The 21,050-nt window shown below is 33.3% G+C and overlaps 1 protein-coding gene across 1 annotated transcript in view; it reads left to right on the forward strand.

Moving 5' to 3' along the window:
- Positions 1–2,429: 2,429 nt before the first annotated feature.
- The window catches only part of LOC149478377 (zwei Ig domain protein zig-8-like), a 123,193-nt gene continuing 104,572 nt past the window's right edge, over positions 2,430–21,050 (forward strand). Inside the window, exon 1 of the mRNA XM_089709583.1 lies at positions 2,430–2,691. The gene's annotated coding sequence lies outside the window, so the exon portion shown is untranslated. The remainder of the gene's footprint in view (positions 2,692–21,050) is intronic.

The raw sequence follows: 21,050 nt of genomic DNA on the forward strand, positions 1-21,050 counted from the left end.
AAGAAGAAACATCCCGAAGTTATTCGTAATTCGAATCTTTGTAGAACTTCCAAACAATCAATTTTACTACACATTTTGCGACAAAGACATATTTTCGTAGAAGGTCACTTTGAAGTTGGAAGTTAACTTTTTAAAGTAAGCATTTTCATTTTTCGCTTATGAATGTGATATACAATAGAAATATTCTTTCCATTCTGGCAAATCTATACTTAATAATATTAGAAAGCTGAAGAGTTTGTTTGTTTGTTTGTTCGTATATATCATCACGCTATGACCGGAGCGGAGCACTGCAGGTAAAACCGAGGGGCACAGCTAGTTTATAATATCTGGAATGATTTGTCTTCTGATCAAAAAACATATAATTAACAATTGTATATAACGTGATCTCTAGTGATAGCAATACAGCCATTACTAGAAGAATTTTATTTACAGTCAACCCACAATGTTTCAATATGCCTTCAACACAAACCAATTTAAATAAAACCGGTCAGCTGTAAGTTCGACTCTCACTGATTTTTGTACATTTTTGGATTCCCACATGAATGCTTCAGCAGACAGTCTATCATTTAGAAATAATTCTTATTTACAGAATTACTGCGATATATTCGTGCATTTTGTTTTAGCTAGCATCTATACTAGTATTATAAAGCTGAAGAGTTTGTTTGTTTGAGCGCGCTAATCTCAGGAACTACTGGTCAGATTTGAAAAATTATTCCGGTGTTAGATAGCGCATTTGTCGAGGAATACTAAAGGCTATACTATCATCACGCTAAGACCAACAAGAGCGGAGCACTGCGGGTAAAACCGCGGGGCACGGCGATAAAATCGCTACGTTACGACGTAAGACGACGTAACGACGAAAGAAGGACAAACAAACAAACACATACATAATATAATCGACTTGTAAAATAAAAGTTACTTCGGTGGTGGTGAATGATCTCATTTCCATGGGAACTTTCGGGTAAAATATGAATAATTGTTACCTTAAATTGTATACAAAGTCTTAAATTTAAAGAAACAAATTGTTATTTCACAGAAAAACATACATAACAAATATATTATGTCCCTCAGGAATAATGTAGTTTTCTTCGTAGAAACAAGTCCACAAACTTTCTAACTTTGTCTTCTTGATAAATACAGTTTTGTGTTCAGTATCGATTATAAAGTTGTTCCATATTTTTGTATCTTCAAAATACAGAATTTGAACTGTTACTGTTTTTTATGTAGATATTTATAATGTACTAGCGGTCCGCCCCGGCTTCACCCGTGGTACCTACATGTTTAAACTATCCTATCTCTCAAGTTGGATCGAACTGCACATGGTGTGCGAATTTTATTATAATCGGTTAAGTGGTTTAGGAGTCCATTGAGGACAAACATTGTGACACGAGATTTATATATATTAAGATTAGCTGACTGGCCGCGGGTTCGCACGCGTATTTAAAGGAAATTCCCATAGCAATGAGATATCGACTCCGGTAAAAAGTCTATGTCACTCTACTCCTAACTATGTTTAATTTTCTGTGGTAAACAATAAAGAATTTCTGTTGTATTTGTTAACTATCTTCCAGACACAAAGATCATATCATAAAAACGCTCCTTTACAATGTGAAAGAAAGAAAATCAAACCCACAAAGTAGAAACACACATTTATAATATTAATAAAGATAACTCTCTATCTGACGGCTACTTATGTAGAGTCGTAAACTGTAATACTGACCCCGAGTGCCTTAGAATAGTAGGTAGGAGTCAATTCATACCAAGTTCGATGCCAGATTTTAAAAAATGTACAAAAACTGAACATAGTCGCCTTAATAACGATCTATGAAACCAATGTACCTTGAAATGAAACCAATGTAAAACTTTTCACAAAGCAATAACATTTCACCATCTTAATTTAAATCTTAGCTAACATATTATTTTATGATACTAAAAGTAGAAAGTGGCTTTGTTTATTTTTTTCACGTCAAAAATTAAGCAAAAATAAGACATAAATTATTTCACGAAAATATTTGATACGACGATTAACAAATCAGATTCGTATTTCAAAAAAAATATACGTTTTTATGGGTAACTTTGAAGGTAAATAAGGAAAACTTCGAATTTAGAATTCATAGAAATCCGACAGATTAAACGTATTTATGAAATCAAAACAAAATTTCTTAGGATAAAAAGTAATACAAAAACGTGAGACAGTTTTGACTTATCCCTATAATCAAACCCTAAGCTTTTTCAAATAGCGCGAAACACGATTTTAATTTTCATACACGTCCGAGCATGCGCACTACACGCGCATTTTCCAGCTTACACCGACGCACACATTCGTAATCTTCGAGAGGACACCGTCTGAAAATCACTGACACAAGCATCTGAAGTCACGCACACATAAATAAGTTCCGTAATAGACGTCCCGTGTGTACACGTGCCACGCACACATTCGCAACCTCACCCTGGCATTACTGTGTCCGTCAGTTGGCTCTGGATTTTTATGATGAGCGGTTGTCCAGTTGTTTATGGATTTTGCACACGTCTTACGGAATAATAACTTCGCACAAGTTTCTGTGAGCGTAAGGGACATTGATAAGGGTTCTAGTGACTTGTGTTTTAATTCTTGAAGTGTTTATGTGATGTGGATGAGTGATTGTTTGTGATTTATGCCCGATAAATAGTTTTTACGTGGATGATTATCAGGTAAGTGGGTAGTTTTTTTTTACAGTGTACCCTTCGAAATAAAATATGTTTATTGAATAATGTTTTGACGGGTATTGTTGGTGAAATATTGTTTGATTAAATACTAGCCTTAAGAACATGGTCCTTAAAAATAAAAATAAAATATTTAAACGCAAACAAATAAAAAACGATTACTTACAAAAGTAACTTATAATTTCGAATAGTGAGGGCAACAGATTATTGAATTTTACCTACATGTAAAAATGTTATGCGACTGCGAGTATTGTTATTGTCAATAATAATTACTTACGTAATAATTAATTAATTATTATTAAAAAAAACTTTGTTCATTATTATAATATTTTGTTATTATTTTCTTTTTAAAATAAGCAAATTACAGTTATTTTTCTTCACGACTGTCAATTCTTTTCGAAGGGAAATTGTAGTGGATCATGGATGCCTCTTAAAAATCCATAATGAAAAACGGAAATTTTATCCGTATGTAACTAGGTAACATTAAATTTTCTGAGAGCAATTTTTGCTCGAAACGTTACAGTTTCTATTTTATTGTTGGCAAGATCTGTGAGCGCGTAATATATTTACTTAATGTTTAAATCTGAAAGTAGGTCACATTTGCTCGAATTTCGTACGAAATTAAGAAAGAAATAAGGACGTATTTACATTAAATTTTGCATAATTTCTGTATCATTCTGTGCAATTAGTCACGGTACTTTCACACTATAGAGGATGTAAAATGGTTGAAACGGTAAAGGAAGGGACGAAAGGACGTACTAATTTCGCATGGCGGAATATGATTCTAAATTCAAAAATTGTTTATGCTGAAATTTTGTATTCGTTCTATATGAACATTAAACATACCAACGTAAGCTATTTCTAGGTATAGGTAATTTTGTTATTTTTTAATAGTATAAAAGGTTCAGCAATTAGGTAAGAATTATGATTTTATAAATGAGAGGTTTAGGATTTTTCTATGGGGTTAGTTCTGTTATTGTATAGGTACCTACTTTATAGCATAACATACTTATCAGAACAAATAAGTAGTATTGAAAATTCAGATAAGTGCGAATCGGACTCGTGGCACTTAGAGTGCCTATACCTACCGTACAAATATATGCCGTACGGCGTACCGTACAATTTATGACTGCGCCAAACATTGCTTATTCTTTATTTTTTATTATTTGTTGTTATAGCGGCAATATAATATATATATCACCTCTAAATATTTCAACTGTCTGCATATCCTGGTTTATGAAATACAGGTTGGTAACAGACGGACGGACTGGCGGATAGACAGACATACCAGACTGACAGGCAGATAGCAAAGTCTCAGTAACTAATAGGTTCCCGTTTCGGTACGGAACCTTATAAAGCGCCTTTGATTATTGATTGATATTGTTGCATAATATTTTGATTCAATATTTGCAATATTATAGTGCCAGTACATAACTATATAGTAATAGAGAATTCTCTAGAAAGCCTATTAACATAATATGACATGCGACATTTCACAGAATTAAGGAATAGGTTACGTTATGGTTACGTTGTAAAAATTTAAAACCGCGATTTATTTGTTATATTCAAAACTTTTGGATACTTCATACCTATCGATGAAGTTTAAAACGCGTTAAAAAATTAGTTTAATCCGATCGTGTAAAATTGTAAAATTTTGAACATCCCCGATTTCAAGAATCAATTTTCGGCAAGGAAAACGAATCGTTTCATAAGATATGAACGTAGCATGTCAATCGCGATCTTAAGGGGGCGCATAAAGCAAAATAACCAATCTTCTATTAGATGATACGTGTAATATGCAAGACCAAATCTAAAAAATAAAATATATATCAAACTAGATGATATGTTCAACGATTCTGTTTAATCAAAAACATAAAATATTAAAATTTACTCGATAAAAAAAAAATCACCAAGTTAGCTCTAATTTTCACACTTTTACGTTTTCTACTTGACATGGTAATACTTATTATGATTTTTTTTTCATAAACAATTATATTAAAACATTTGCAAGATATTTGTCAGAGCATTTTGTGTAATTACCTACTTTTAGTTTTGGTTTTATCTGCGATAAACCACTTTTGGCGCTCTTTTTTTCTCGAGATAAACGTTTGATTTTGTCACGATAAAAGTGGTTTATCGCAGATAAAACCAAAACTAAAAGTAGGTAATTACACAAAATGCTCTGACAAATATCTTGCAAATGTTTTAATATAATTGTTTATGAAAAAAAAATCATAATAAGTATTACCATGTCAAGTAGAAAACGTTAAAGTGTGAAAATTAGAGCTAACTTGGTGATTTTTTTTTATCGAGTAAATTTTAATATTTTATGTTTTTGATTAAACAGAATCGTTGAACATATCATCTAGTTTGATATATATTTTATTTTTTAGATTTGGTCTTGCATATTACACGTATCATCTAATAGAAGATTGGTTATTTTGCTTTATGCGCCCCCTTAACCGAATTGCAGAATACTTGTATCTCATGTAAAATTACGATTCTATAGAGATAAGAGAAGACTCGTATTCCGTAGGTACTTATTATTGCTTATTTTATAATAATCAAGCACTTAGTTTGATTGATAATAAGTGGTAATTATTATAATTAGCGTAAGTTATTTTTACTTTGTTAAAAGCTGTGTTGCTAAGAGGCAAAAGTTTGGCTTTAACATTGTTATATTAAATTTATTTGAGCACTGTCTACATCACCAAGAGGTGAAAGGATTCGAAAAAAAAACTTTTTTCCTAAATACCAAAAAGATGGCGCCTTAACAAGCTTTTTAAATAGGAATTATAAACCAGAATATTTGTGTAAAATGTGGGATGCTTGATAATAAGGATGCTTGAATAAAGAATATTATTTATGGCATCAAAATCTGAATATAAGATAACTGAGATATTTTTGTCCTACTTACCTACGTACCTACTTATTTTTACAAGCTTTTTAACATGCTTGTGTAGATAGAAAATCCATACTAATATTATAAATGCGAAAGTAACTCTGTCTGTCTGTCTGTTACTCAATCACGCCTTAACTACTGAACCAATTTGCATGAAATTTGGTATAGAGATATTTTGATACCCGAGAAAGGACATAGGATAGGTTTTATCCCGGAAATCCTACGGGAACATGTTCTTCTTTGAAAACGCGGGTGAAGCCGCGGGCGGAAAGCTAGTAATATATCATACAAACCAAATATTATAACCATAAGGATATTTTGAAGATAGCAGTAGGTGGTATATATAGGTACGTTAGTAGCACATACGTTGGTGGCACAATATAATAATTGCTATTAAATAATTTCATATATTACAAACAGGATAATTACGAACGTCAATAGAAAAAGCCGTTTTGCAAAATGTTCCTGAAATCAATTGTCAACTGCCGTTATAATGGGTCCTTAGAAAGGGCGTGTCACTAATGGTCGGAAATACACCCTCGAGTGCCTTGATTTTGGAAGTACTTAAGGTCGATAATCACTTGCCAGGTGAACTAATGTTTCCAAAGGTTTCAAATACACTCTGGTGTTATAGGGGTGTTATCAAATGGCATACATATTGCATTGTGGTTTTGCGTCACGTAAATGACACACGATTTTAGGCTTTAGTTTAACTAGCTATTACTGTGGCTTTTGCCGCGTAACATAGACTTTTAAAAAGCCTAAAAGAGCTAGCTTTGACATGATTTTAAAAGAGTTACTAGGTACATAGTTTCTTACCGGCTCTTCTTTGTAGAAACTGCTTTCGCAACCGGTGGTAAATGGCAAAACTATCTTATGACGATACAAAGGTGCTTCTAGAAGAAGTCTAATTGAATAAATAAATCTTTGAGTAATTTCCAAAAATCTGATTGCTCTTACGAATACGTTTTCATGAAAATATAATATATTATTCTCAGTGGTTTGTTAGTCCTATACGTCAGATGGCTTTGTCTTGTGTAAGTCGTAAAATAAAATTTATATTCTTTCCCCTGGGCAAGAATAAGTAATTGAGAAATTTCAGGACGGATTAGGCTTATAGGTACTTTTTAAAATATTAGTATTTGCTCTTGTATACCTATACCTAAGATTATATTATTCTTAAACAAGCTTTCCACCTAGAGTTTTACCCGCGTATTTTGAAACTTAGCAAAATATATTATGTACCTATAATAATCGAGAACTACCTACTAATTCATTGATGGAAACAGAAACTAAATCAATGCAGTAATTTCTGAGTGTATTGCGAACAGACAGATTTTGTTTTATGATTTTAGTATTGAAGATTTTTTTAACAAAATGTGGTATTCATATTTTTGATAAACTAAGATTTTCAGCAAGGTATTAATCGTTTCTGATTTTCAATATATAGGTATCGTGATGAAACATACTTTCGACAAATCTGCATTGTAATACGAAAAATAACAATAGAACCATTGGAATATACGAGAAGACCAGTAGGTATATAGATTAATTGATATTTCAAGTGCTTTTTACAAGCTATCAGAAATTCACCGAAAGACCGATTTTCGCTTAAAAAAATAGAACGAAAAAGGCAATAAATTTTCAATCCATATTTCATATTTGTTGGCATTTGTGATTGGAACGACTATTTTGGCCAATTTTATTTCAATTTAGCAGCCAGATTGTTCATATTTTTTAAAATAAAGAAAAGTCCGGAATCTATAATTGAAAATATTCCGGTATAAAATTGAAAAAAAAAACTGAAGGATAACTTTAAAACTATACTTTATTCGACCTAGAAATTTAGTTAATAGAAACAGATTTGTACCTTCTAATCAGCCTTCTTTAGTATTTTATTACCTTCTCCATACAAAAATGATAAATAAGTAAAACACGTTAATGAATTACCTACATATTAAATTGGTTAAAATTTCTTTGTATTTATCCTTCTTTCATTTCATTCAATTATTATCTATTATAGTTCTTTCCAATGAAAATAATACCTACACATTCACAATCTCTTATCAAAGAAAATATACACAAATAATTTGGAAAATCCAAAAGTGCACGCCTCATAATTTTTTTTAATAAATATTTATTAATTATTATTTTTGTTTATTTAATAACAATTAAACCACATCGAATCAGACCCTGAAAAATGAAAGGGTTCTATTCCTGAGCATACTCAAGCGTAAGAGAAAAAAAAAGACTCGATTAGTAAAGTATTTCGGTCGCTATCGTGTTAACAAGAAAAAGGATCCGCACATACAGACACACGGACGTCCAAGACAGAACTTTTTTAAACTGTTTTTTAACTAGTTTAAATAACAAAAATGACATCAAAAATATCATGAACGTTAAGAATAGTGTTTTTTCTTAATATGTGTGTGTATGTATTATCTTACAAGTGCAATGTATGATACATAAAGACATTTTAAGTTTGAAAAATCAGATGTTTTGCGCGAAGTGACAGTAGTACCCACCTCAACGCTTCGCTTATGAGGCGTGCAATACTTATGTTACTTGCTCATACTAAATTCCTTGTCACCAAATCATTATACCGAAGTCACATGTTCCTAACTTGAACATCTCTACTGCTACAAAGGTAATTGTTCAGTTTCTAACTCCGAGCTAATTTCCACGTACAGCTAGTTGGTAAACATAAGATGACGAATCGCGGTACACTTGCAGCAATGTAATCTAAAACGTGCGCTTGTACGAATTAATAATGCCTTGGTACAAGCCAATGTTCACATTGACTTGTTCTTACTATACGGCGTAATGAGATGTGACGTCATAGTATAATATTAAGGTGGGTATCGACTTCGCGCTCCAAGAGGTCGAACATTGGCGCGCGCTCCAGCCGCGTGAAATGGATACCAGTTTGGAACGCGCGCCAAAATGTTCGTTGGAGCGGTCGAACGCGGAGCGGTCCGTTCCGTCGGGTGTCGGTTTTTTACCGCGCATCAAACGTGGCGCGCGCGCCAATGAAGACGGGTTTGTCGTATTTTTTGTGTTTGTTGCGCTCCGAGTAATAATTATTATGGATAACCAAAGTTGCCGTAAATTAATTCAGCTATATGGTACGAAAGAAGTTTTGTGGAACAGTAAAATTTCTTCGTATCATAATAAATCGCTTAGAGATCTTCTCTGAGCGATTTATTGGTTGGAGAGAAATCAGTAGTGAAATGGGAGTCCCTGTGCCGGATTTAAAGAAAAAAATGGTGCTGCTGCTCGTACACGACTAGCTTCCATGATGAACGGTCAAACACTGGAACAGTTGCCACGCGCGCCAGGCGCGCTTAGTTGATATACTTCAATTATTTGGAACGCGCTCCGCGGAACGCACTCTCGGCGCGGTCATTCATGGCGCGCGCGCCAGGAGCGCGAAGTCGATACCCAGCTTTATCTGTGGTAATAGCATAAAGCACACATCCTACTATCCTACTAATCGTACTAATATTATAAATGCGAAAGTTTATGAGGATGGGTATTGGGTGTGTATGTGTATATTTGTTACTCTTTCACGCAAATACTACTGAACCGATTACATTGAAATTTAGCAAACATATAGATGGTAACTTGGAATAACACATAGGATAGGTTTTATCGCGGAAATCCCACGGGAACGGGAATTATTCGGGTTTTTCTTTGAAATAGATAATAGTTACCTACTACGTGAAATAGTGAACTTATTTGTCATTTTATTATGAGAGATTTTTTTACGTTGTTCACTAGTTTTGTCATTTGGTATGCTGATAAAAGCTCGGGATAAAACAGTTCTTTGTTATAGTTTTTGTGTTATTCTGGTACATAATCTACCAAACCACGTATCAAAATCTGTTCAGTAGTTTTTGTGTATATGGTAACAAGAATCTATACGTCCATGTCAATGTCAAAATTATCTTATAACGTTCAATATAAATATAAAAAACAGTCTGTAGATATACACCTGAAAGCGTAATTTTCATCATAGTTATTTCTAATATCTAAATAGGTATAAACTATAAGCATTACCTACAACTTTATTTTGAAGAAGTTTTCTTCTATTATTAACAATATAATATTATATGAAAAACGTATAAGGATTTACAAAGTTATTTCAGTAATAGGTCGCTTAATTTTCCTAAGCGCTTTTCGTAACGGGAATTGACAACTGCTGTCAAAATTATAGAACACAAATATTCTTCGTTTGGTTTTGTTATTCATTTTTTTACTTTGAATTCATTTAAATTTTAGGGCATTTTAATTTGCCTAATAATTGGAATTTCAAAAGCTGTAACGCAATATTGGAAATTGTTATCGTGTATTTTTTTAAATTAAATTTTTGCACATAACTGTAATTACAAATTTGATAAATATGTAGGTATGTCACCTCTCTACCAAAGCGTAAACTTTCATTACTCCGTTAGCACAACAGTATAGACTATAGAATTCTAATTCATAAAAAGCCATATTTTAGGAACAATATAGTACCCATTGTTTCCCATTTACAATCAATAGCGGCCTACCAATGCCCTAATTTTGGGAACGAATCTTGAACAGTCGCCAACATTACGTAAACGTTGAGTATTATTTATTTTTTAAAGCACTAGACAAGTTTGAAGGTTGTAATGAAAATACTGGGAATTTATCGGTTCGCAATAAGATGAAATAAATATTATAATTTTTCGGTACGATCGCAGTATTTTTAAAGGAGGAAAAGATTGGCGTCTCGTCAATTTGACTAGTAAAATTAGCTTGATAGTAAAATTAAACCAGTAAATGAAAAACCAAAAAATATGTGAATTGTGTAGTTACCATATTATTATGTACCTATATAAGTATATAGTTATGTATTTAAACTATAAACGCATTTTTATTACCAACAAGACTAATCCTTTTTAATCAACTACGCATTATGTTTATAAACTTCTACTTTAATCGAGAAAATCGTAAATTTAATAAAGAACAGCAGTTACATTAACTACATAATTAGGTATTAATGCCTTAAAACGACAAAAACTACTTTATTTATCCTACTTATTCCAACTTATTCTACTTAGGAAAGTACTATGAGAAAATAAAACCTTGTATTAAAAAATAAAGCCATGACTGTATAATTCTTGAAAAACAAGAATGTAAGTATGAAGATTTCAGTATGATTTTGTCGTGAAATGTGCGTCTTAATTATGCCCTCGGATTATATAAGACCTTAAAAGGTCGAGACTCTTAAAAGCTTGCTCGGGTTTGATTTATTTTCGATGAGTAAGACGTTGTTTTAAAATTGAAGCTTTATTATAAGATTTTCTGAAGCTAGACAACTTAGTTTCTAAATTTAGTTAAAAATAAACTCATTCAATTTTTTACCTAAATAACCTAATATTTATATAATTGTAGTGAAAATATAACTTTGTATTACTGTGTTTAATATATCGTTATTTAAGTACGTAAAAGGAAAACTTTTGTCTCGAAACTGAACCTTATGACCAAGGTGATTAAGTTGAAAATGAACAATCGCTCCACACTAAAATTGTCTGTATCACACAACAAAGATACGAGCGTAACAATTGTTTGTCAAGTGTTTCTAGTCACCTGCTTATTCATAGTTCAGAAGCTATCTGAAATTTTGTACTAGAGATACCTAATTCGTCTTGAAGAAAAAATTTATTCATTTTTTTTCGTCATAAAATTTTCGAAAATTATATTTTAGAAGCTTTCCGATCGATCCATTTCGATTATTAGTACCTACTTTAGGATTCGAATCTACGTATTTCGCTATGCCTCGTGATCGATTGTTTCTATTCTTTAAAAATTTATATTTACAAAGCATTTGAATGTAATAAACTTAATGTAATTATCAAATAAATAAAATATTTTCGAATGAGGGCTTAAATTATGTATGCTGTTATGAGTAAACTTGTTGATCACAGAAAATAACCAGGATTTTCTAGATTGATTAAACATTTGTATTATTTTACATAGCTATAAAAGTCCGTGCAAGCAGTCCCAATCAAAATTTACTATGTACTGAAAATATATTTTTAGCTCATTTTATAATGAATACTTTAACCCCCACGTAATTAAATAAACCGAACAGCAATTAATGAATAAACAAATTTCTGAATAAGATTTCAATAGCCTTTGATAGAATCCGATGAATAATCAGAATTTAATTCATAATTATTAACTATCTAACAGCTTTTGCATACTTAAACTATTTGTACTTTATTGAAAAAAGTTAATGTTTTAAAATAAAATATGTTTAATCTCAAATCAATTTCAATTGCTTTATCAAAAAAAAAAAAAAATCTATGCAATATTCTTTTGTAGAAATTTTCTTTTTATAGGTCTTTCATGTGATTGTATAATGTAATTTATAATTTAAGATATTTGCACGCTCAACTACGAGCAGAATGTCTAAGAACTTAAAAAATTTGTACCTCAGCTATGTAACTACATTCAGCAAATAAAGACAATTTGAATTTGATGATATCATAATATTTTTAAAATAAATATTCAAGGAATAACTAAAGAAAATATAACCCTGAATAAATTTTCCGTGTTTTGAATTTAGTACATAGTATATAAAATGAAGGAGACTGTATATATTTGCATGTAAACATACATGGAATTATAATGTCTGGAAGTTAGTCTTTGCGTTAAATATACACACGTAGAATCATAAACAAAACGATGGAAAAAAAATGTTGTGTGGTTTTATGAAACCACGGTAAAAGTGAAACTTTCCGAACACTGCTTTATACCTACTCGGCAGCCGACCGTCACGCGACATGCGCTACACAGACCAAAAAGTTTGAGACGATGTAATAAAAGTTTCACTTTAATAATATACTACTTAGTTATAAAAAAGTGTGTGCCGAGCGCACGTGTCAGAAGTCAAACTTCTTTGATAAGATTCAAAGATACCAAAATCGTCGCCTTACTCCAAGAAGTGACGGAATTGCCATGACGCGACCGTGAAATTTTACGCTTAACGCGCCTAAAGAAGTTTCAATTCAGAAAACATACCAATAAATAATCATGTTAACTTCTAGACTTCATTAAATATGTATTAAGAACTAGCGATCCGCCCCGGCTTCGCCCGTGGTACATGTTTTTGTTTTCTTTCCATAAGAACCATCCTCGTACTTCAAGGAATATGATAAAAAAAGAATTATCGAAATCGGTCCACCAGTTCACGCGTGATGCCGTGACAACGCGAAACGGGTTTCATTTTTATATATTACTAGCGACCCGCCCCGGCTTCGCACGGGTGCAATGCTGATACTAAATACACTACAGAAAAACTGTGAACGTTGTATATAAAAACATAGCGGCCCGCTCCGACTTCGTATAGATAGCCTGGCGGCCGGCCGGTACCGCCGCAAACGCTACGTCCCGCAATTTTTAAATCTGTAATATCTTCGAAAATATTCACTTAAATCATACGGTGTAAAGGGCCATATAGATCTATATTAAACGAACAATGTATTCAAGGTATTTAATTGGTTAAGGATTAATGCTGTATTGGTTAAAATCGCATCGAAAATTAGCCATTATTTTTCGTAAAAAGTAAATGACAAAAAAATGTTATTGTGGGTTATCCATAAGAGATAGACATATACCATCGCGGACTTTTCTATAGACCTTTTCAATGTGTATAATACTTAGTACATTATTTTGATAAAACTCGTAGGGTTCAGCCTGCGTTTGCAATGTAAGCGGAAAAAATGTAATTTTTTACGACATCACTTTAGAAACCTCAAAAATAACAGTACTTCTCCACTATTTAATGGATGTTATTATACATATAAACCTTCCTCTTGAATCACTCTAACTATTAAAAAAAACCGCATCAAAATCCGTTGCGTAGTTTCAAAGATTTAAGCGTACAAAGGGACATAGGGACATAAGGACATAGGGACATAGGGACAGGGAAATCGACTTTGTTTTATACTATGTAGTGACTAGCGGTCCGCCCCGGCTTCGCCCGTGGTACATGTTTACGTTTTCTCTACGTAAGTACCATCCTCGTACTTCAAGGAATATAATAAAAAAAGAATTATCGAAATCGCTTCAGCCGTTTTCGAGTTATGCGCTTACCAACACATTTTGCGATTCATTTTTATATATAAGAATATAGATATAGATTAGACTACTTCTAGGAGTACTTTTGAATCTGGGGGCACGGCAGTGCCCCCGCCAAGTCGAGCAAAACAAAGCGGCACGGCCGTACCATCCTTTTCTCGAAGCAATTCGGGCCTTTTTCGACCCCCTATAATTCGGTTGTGGATAAAGCAAGAAACCTGAATCTTCAGTAACTAATCCGGCATTGTATAAACACGGAATATTTAAAATTTCAGTCAATTTGAACCAGTAGTTTAAGAATGACAACTTGTTAAAGTTTCTAAATTTTGTCACTCACTGACTCACCGATCATCAAAAGTCCAAGGCACTTCTAGCAGACTTAGAAGCTTCATATTTGGAATACATATAGAGTTTAGTGTCTTAATCATGGGAAAACTTAAATATTTTGTAATTTCGGTCCAGTTTTCCAAATACACCAACTGCATCAATAACTTTGTAATCCCATATAAATATATGGGATTACAAAGTTATTTATGCAGTTGGTGGTTGGTGGTGGTATCAAAAAGAAAGGCTCTACAAAAAGAAGTGAGATCCCATCAAAAACATCCTGTAAAAAACCCAAGTCTCGCAGCCCAGTCTTTCTACCGTCAAAAGTTGTGAGATCCATGTAATACCAAGTCGGTTAATCTATTTAGTGTCTACTTGAAGGACCTTCTGTCTTAAGTTATTACATAAGTTATTATCATGCCAATATTAAAAATATTTAACGTTTTAAACAAATAGATCGACTTGGACATCGCATGAAAACAAAATGAATATTACAATATTATATTAGATTCTTTAGTCTCTCGCGCCTCACGCGATTGAAACTCTCGTTCCTGTTGGTCGCTTGCCCGTCGTGCTGTGTAGTGTGATACATACTAATAATCAAATCAAGCGATGTCCAAGTCGATCTATTTGTTTAAAACGTTAAATATTTTTAATATTGGCATGATAATAACTTATGTAATAACTTAAGACAGAAGGTCCTTCAAGTAGACACTAAATAGATTAACCGACTTGGTATTACATGGATCTCACAACTTTTGACGGTAGAAAGACTGGGCTGCGAGACTTGGGTTTTTTACAGGATGTTTTTGATGGGATCGTCATTACATATTTCGATAATTCTTTTTTTATTATATTCCTTGAAGTACGAGGATGGTTCTTACTTCTTATGTAGAGAAAACGTAAGTATGTACCACGGGCGAACCGCTAGTTGAATAAATAAATTTGTTGAGAGTTTATAAAGCTTACATTTTTTGTATAACCGATGGAATATTTACGTATTTGTATTAGTGCCTAACAATTTGAAACAAAAGCGATAAAGTAAATAATATTTATTAGAGGTTAATGTCAGAATGGAACGAAAATAAATTAACTGCTTTTTTAAGTGTCGGTTTACGCCCCAGTTTTCCAATATTCATTGTTTTGTTTTAATATAGCGTAATGGAAAAGAAATTTAGTTATTGACAAATACGTATTTGATTGCTAGCTCTGAAAGCTTTCTCACCATTGCTATGATAATGTTTATTGAATTCACTTGTTTTGTATTTGATTGTTATCGAACTAAATTGTTATTGAATCTAATCCTAATAATCCTACTAATATAACAAATGCGAAAGTTTGTGAGGATGGATTGTTATACGACGTACGTACGTATATACTATATATTATGTTTGTTACTCTTTCACCAAAAATCTACTCGATAGATTTGGATGAAATTTTACAGTAATATCAGTTATAATTACATTACAATAAAAAATGACAAAAGAAACACATTCTAGGTATAGAAAAACTTGATTTTTCTATCTGTATGTGAAACCGTGTAGCAAAGCTAGTAGGTAAATTATAAATGTACATAGAAAGAATTAGGCACATTGTCTAGTTCTTTTGGGAATTGCTAAAATTAAAGTTTAAATAATACTGAGTATAATACCTATATTTGAACTACAGTTAAGTACACTACACTTTTGTTGGACTGCTCTATTTTTATGGACAAATAGTAGGTATTCTACTTAGTGAAAATATAATTATTTCGCTTCTAGACAAAATATGGTATAAAAACGAGTGAAATCTATACTAATATTATAAAGCTGAAGAGTTTGTTTGTTTTTTTCAACGTGCTAATCTCAGGAACTACTGGTCCGATTTTAAAAAAATTTTCGGTGTTTGATAGCCCATTTATCGAGGAAGGCTATGGGCTTAAAATCATCATGCTAAGACCAACAGGAGCGGAGCAATGCGGGTAAAACCGCGGAGGTACAACTAGTAAAATATAATATTTGAGATTATAAGAGCAGTCGTCGGAGATCTTGAGAAGTGGAATATTTATGACAGATTTAGATATAAGCCAAGTTAAGTGGTTTTATCTTGCTTTGAAATTGGCGGCTTCGATACTTACCTACATTTAGACAAATGCCCTTGACTTACTATGAAATATTTAAACATACAGAAGAGAAATGAGGTTACAAATTTGATCGTTTATATAGTTAAAATCGATAGAACATATGTATTATAAGTATTGTATTGTAATAATTGGTTAAGATAATCATGCTTCATACTTAATCATACAGTTACAAGCATAAAATATAGAAGAGGACAAATAGCTAATTATCGGTAAATATATCAATACAAACTGTATTACTTATAGTAATATAAGTAGGATAAATATTATAGTTCGATACTCGAACCTCAGGACTTCATGTTGTATTCCAAAATATTTTCACGTGTAACATTTTGATGAAAAAAGTGGAAGTTTAAAATATTATATTAGTTAGTTTTATTTACTTTAAATTACGTTGTTTTATATATTTGAATATTTGCGTCTAAAGTTTTTAAATAAATTTAATCGGAGATAGGTTATACAAAGAATTAGTAGGTAGGTACATATTATACATATATATATATAGCTACTATTAAAATAATGACGATTTATTTTCCTATTGCGTTCACATCAAGTCCATAGGTACACTTAAACTCACTAAAACCTATAGTTTCCTTGTCACTTAATCTAGATACAGAAAAAAATATTCAGCAGTTCCCAAATCATTATTTACACAGTGTGGAAATATATCTTATATTTTGAAGTCGGTAAAAAGGTATGTCATAAAGAATGAACCCGGAGTTAAATGCTAAAATTGTTTTCTGTTTTAATAAACGAGAGGCTTAACTTAAAGAAGGCAATCTCTCTTAGCAATGGTATTGTAATACTTTGTTTCAAACGAAAAATATTCTTAAGCATTCGTTCTTTAGGGCTTGTTACAAAACCGCCCAAAATTAATATCATGATATTAAAATGTGAAGAGTTTTATACATCGCTTTTGAGGCCACATTTATTTGGATTTACTTTTCCTTGACACAACAGCTGTGGCACTCCATATTTATTATTAACTTTTTGCCCCAGCTCCGCCCACGTAAACGTATTTTTGGAAGTTTTTCTTTTTTATAAGCTGTTACTATCATTAGGGCGCGGGCACACGATGCGTTGCGGCGCCGCACCGCAAAGATTTCACCGTGTCAGTGGGCACACGAGCGGTGCGGCGCCGTAACGTTGTTCTGTCGCAGCGGCGTCGTAGCAGCGTTGCACAGCGTGTCCTTCCTTGTGACGCAAAACAACTGAGCGGTGCCGCTCCGACGTCGCACCGCATTCACCCCTCCCCGCCTCGTCTTGGTGGTTACAAGTCCGGTGCGGCGCCGGAGCGCATCGTGTGACATGCCACAGATATTTCTATGTAAGACGACGCAGCGACACCGCTCCGGCGCCGCACCGCCGCCGCAACGCATCGTGTGCCCCCGCTCTAACGTAGGTAGGTAATCTAACTGATGAAATAATTGTATAGGCTATTGAAACACAACTTGTGGATGTTGATACGTAAACTTTATTTAATAATACTTTATAACAAGCTACATTGTGCATATACGACATTACACCCCTAACCAAAGAGACAGGAGGAGGGCAAAGATAAACTCTTTTCACAATAGATACTACAAAGACTGTTCAACAGTTAACTAAAATACAGATTATAATATTGTCTATCACAACACTAACAAACAAAAGATCTTTGAAAACCGTTCAGCCGTTCTTGAGTTAAAGTGGTGAAACGAACATGAATTTATTATATAAAATACTAGTTATGTCTTGCGGTTTTACCAGGATTGCTCCGCTCCTATCAGTATTTAGCCTGCGGCTTTAATTGCCTGTTGCCAGAAGGTATAACAAATAGCCTATGCACTAATCCAGACTCTAATCTGAATCTTTGCCAAGTGCCATGCAATATTAACAACTTTTCTTGTTTAAAAATTATCATTTATTCGAAGAAATGTGACACGTGTTCATCTGCGTTTGCTTTACGGATTGTAGACTTATAAACTGTATAGCATTCCTGTGTCCCTACAATGAGAACATAGAGCGACATGATAAGTAATTAATATATTTTCAACAAACTAAAAACAAGCTTAAACTCAAGTAATTATTGTATTGTCACCAGTCCTTGATGGGTAAGTTTAAAAAGTTTGAATTCTATCTGTCCGTTTAAAGTGGGTCAATATCGAGTCAAAAGAAACATACAGGTGAAGCGAATAAAAGTATGTTAAAAAGGTCTTTATCATTTATTATTTCTAATTTTGATTTACTCATTTAGCTATAAAACATGGCTATTAATTAGAAGCAAAGGAATGCCGTTCAAACACTGTCTGACCATCAAATCATCTTATTTTAATACCAGTTACTAGGTAACCGAGAATTATTTTCTTTGAAATCAGATCAGAATATTCTAAAAGGAATTCAAAGGATTCTTAGTTCACACGTGTAAGCTAAGAAGACATAAAATTTATTTATAAAATATTATTGTTTATTAAACATAATTTTTGAAATATAAAAAAAATATATTACTATGATACTTATTTTATTACTACGATAAATCAACAGAAGTGGTTTCCAATCTCGCCTCACTGTTATTTTAATGTGTCCGCTTGTCCGCCTTTACCCGTTTTACCCTAGGTATAATCTTTTATATATATAAAATTCTCGTGTCACAATGTTAGTCTGCATACTCCTCCGAAACGGGTGGACCGATTCTCATGAAATTTTCTGTGCATATCGGGTAAGTCTGAGAATCGGCCAACATCTATTTTTCATATGTACCACGGGCGAAGCCGGGGCGGACCGCTTGTATTATATTATAGCCTATTTAACTCGGTAAAATAGTCTTCCAATAATTAAATATAATATGTTAAAATCGTTCGAATGGTTAGGTACTGTTATCATTAGTTTAGATTTTTACTTAAATCTTACAATTCACAACGGCTTAATGATGTATAGAGGGGAATTATATAGTGAGGTCAGAATCGATTCTTAATTAATTAATTTATTTATTTATTTATTTATTTATTATAGAGATATATCCACTACTACTAACGATGAGCAACAATGTGGCAAAGTTCATTAAAAACATCTTCAAATCCACTATCGAGTCTGCAAAATCCACACTAGCATTTATCTACTGCAAGTATCAAGAACGTTTCTATAAATTAATTAATTTCATCACAAACCGAGCGACCATTAAGTGCCACAGATTAAACCAGATGATATGACGCCGTTTATTGGCCAATAAATTTGGTACTCCGATATTTTATTACCCCCAAATAAGTATAATGATCACATGACCGTGACCGTAGGGAAATTGGTTTCAAAGTTTAGATGAAGCAATGAATGGAAATTCAACGGGAGTTGAGAATGTTCCAACTTTTTCATTAAGAAGATTACACTTTGATATCATTTTGTAAGATTGGGATTGCTGATCGGATTGATCTAGAACACTCGACCTACCTGAGCATTAAGCAGGGATAAATGCTGACATCTAAATAGCTTCTTCGCCCTCCTGCTTGAGCAGTGGTGAACATGTGTGAATAAAACGAAGAGGTCCAGGTTTGATTCTCGGTGAGGTCAACAACAAAATAAAGTTTACAGGACACAAAATGTTGATCACGTATTTGTGCGTAAATAAAATTGATCAGGTAAAGAGTAATGCATATATGCCACGTTTCGATATGGCCCTACACTTTCTACACAATCTCTTTAGTAATTTATAAGCAGTTAAACAAGAAGATTTAGATACTACAAATGTATTCTGTGACCGTGTGAATTGCGATACTGAATTGTAAATATTGCTTAATCCCCAGAACTCCCGCCGTGCCAAACCACAGTCGGTCTACTCCCCACAGCTACAGATAATTCTGTGCGATCATCTCATGTTAGTGAACTTAGCAGATCATTTTTAGCAGATCAAAAAAAAATGTGAGTTCTTATCGCGTGCAGTTGAGTTCTACAGTTTCTGATACTTTTTAGAAATAGTTCTGGCGTTTTTACCTTAACAAACGACATTTGCAAAAACCCGACCTGGACCCGGCTTAACGTGATGCTAAGACGTAATACTACGACGTGATGCTATGACGTGATGCTACGACGTGATGCTACGGCGTGATGCTACGCTGTGATGCTACGGCGTGATGCTACGGCGTAATGCTACGGCATGTGTTACGGCGTGATGCTACGGCGTGATGCTACGGTGTAATGCTACGGCATGATGCTACGGCATGATGCTACGGCGTTATGCTACGGCATGATGCTACGGCATGATGCTACGGTGTGATGCTACGGCATGATGCTACGGCGTGATGCTGCGGCGTGATGCTACGGCGTATTGCTACGGCGCGATGCTACGGCATGATGCTACGGCATGATGCTACGGCATGATGCTACGGCATGATGCTACGGCATGAAGCTACGGCATGATGCTACGGCATGATACTACGGCGTGATGCTACGGCGTGATGCTACGGCATGATGCTACGGCGTGATGAAATATGACATAAATAAATTTTCTAGTGTTTAGAAATACTCGCGTAAAAACGCGAGTATTTCTAAAAAGTATCAGGAACTGTAGAACTCAACTGCACGCGATAAGAACTCACATTTTTTTTTTGATCTGCTAAAAATGATCTGCTACGGGAAGTTGGCAGATTATTTTTTCAAATGTCGTTTCTTAAGGTAAAAACGCCAGAATTATTTCTAAAAAGTATCAGGAACTGTAGAACTCAACTGCACGTGATAAGAACTCACATTTTTTTTGATCTGCTAAAAATGATCTGCTAAGTTCACTAACATGATCATCTCTCCATTAAGGTTTATAAAAGAAATGTTATGTATTCTTTTTAACGACACATAATTATTATTAAGCTCACTTGTAATCCTACATTAGATGCATTTTGATAAATGTTTTATATTTTTTGC

This window comes from Colias philodice, chromosome 22 (genome assembly GCF_061535455.1).
Source record: "Colias philodice isolate Cphi_HAF_F1 chromosome 22, ilColPhil1 Martin Lab GWU primary, whole genome shotgun sequence".
Taxonomy (NCBI): Eukaryota; Metazoa; Arthropoda; class Insecta; order Lepidoptera; family Pieridae; genus Colias; species Colias philodice.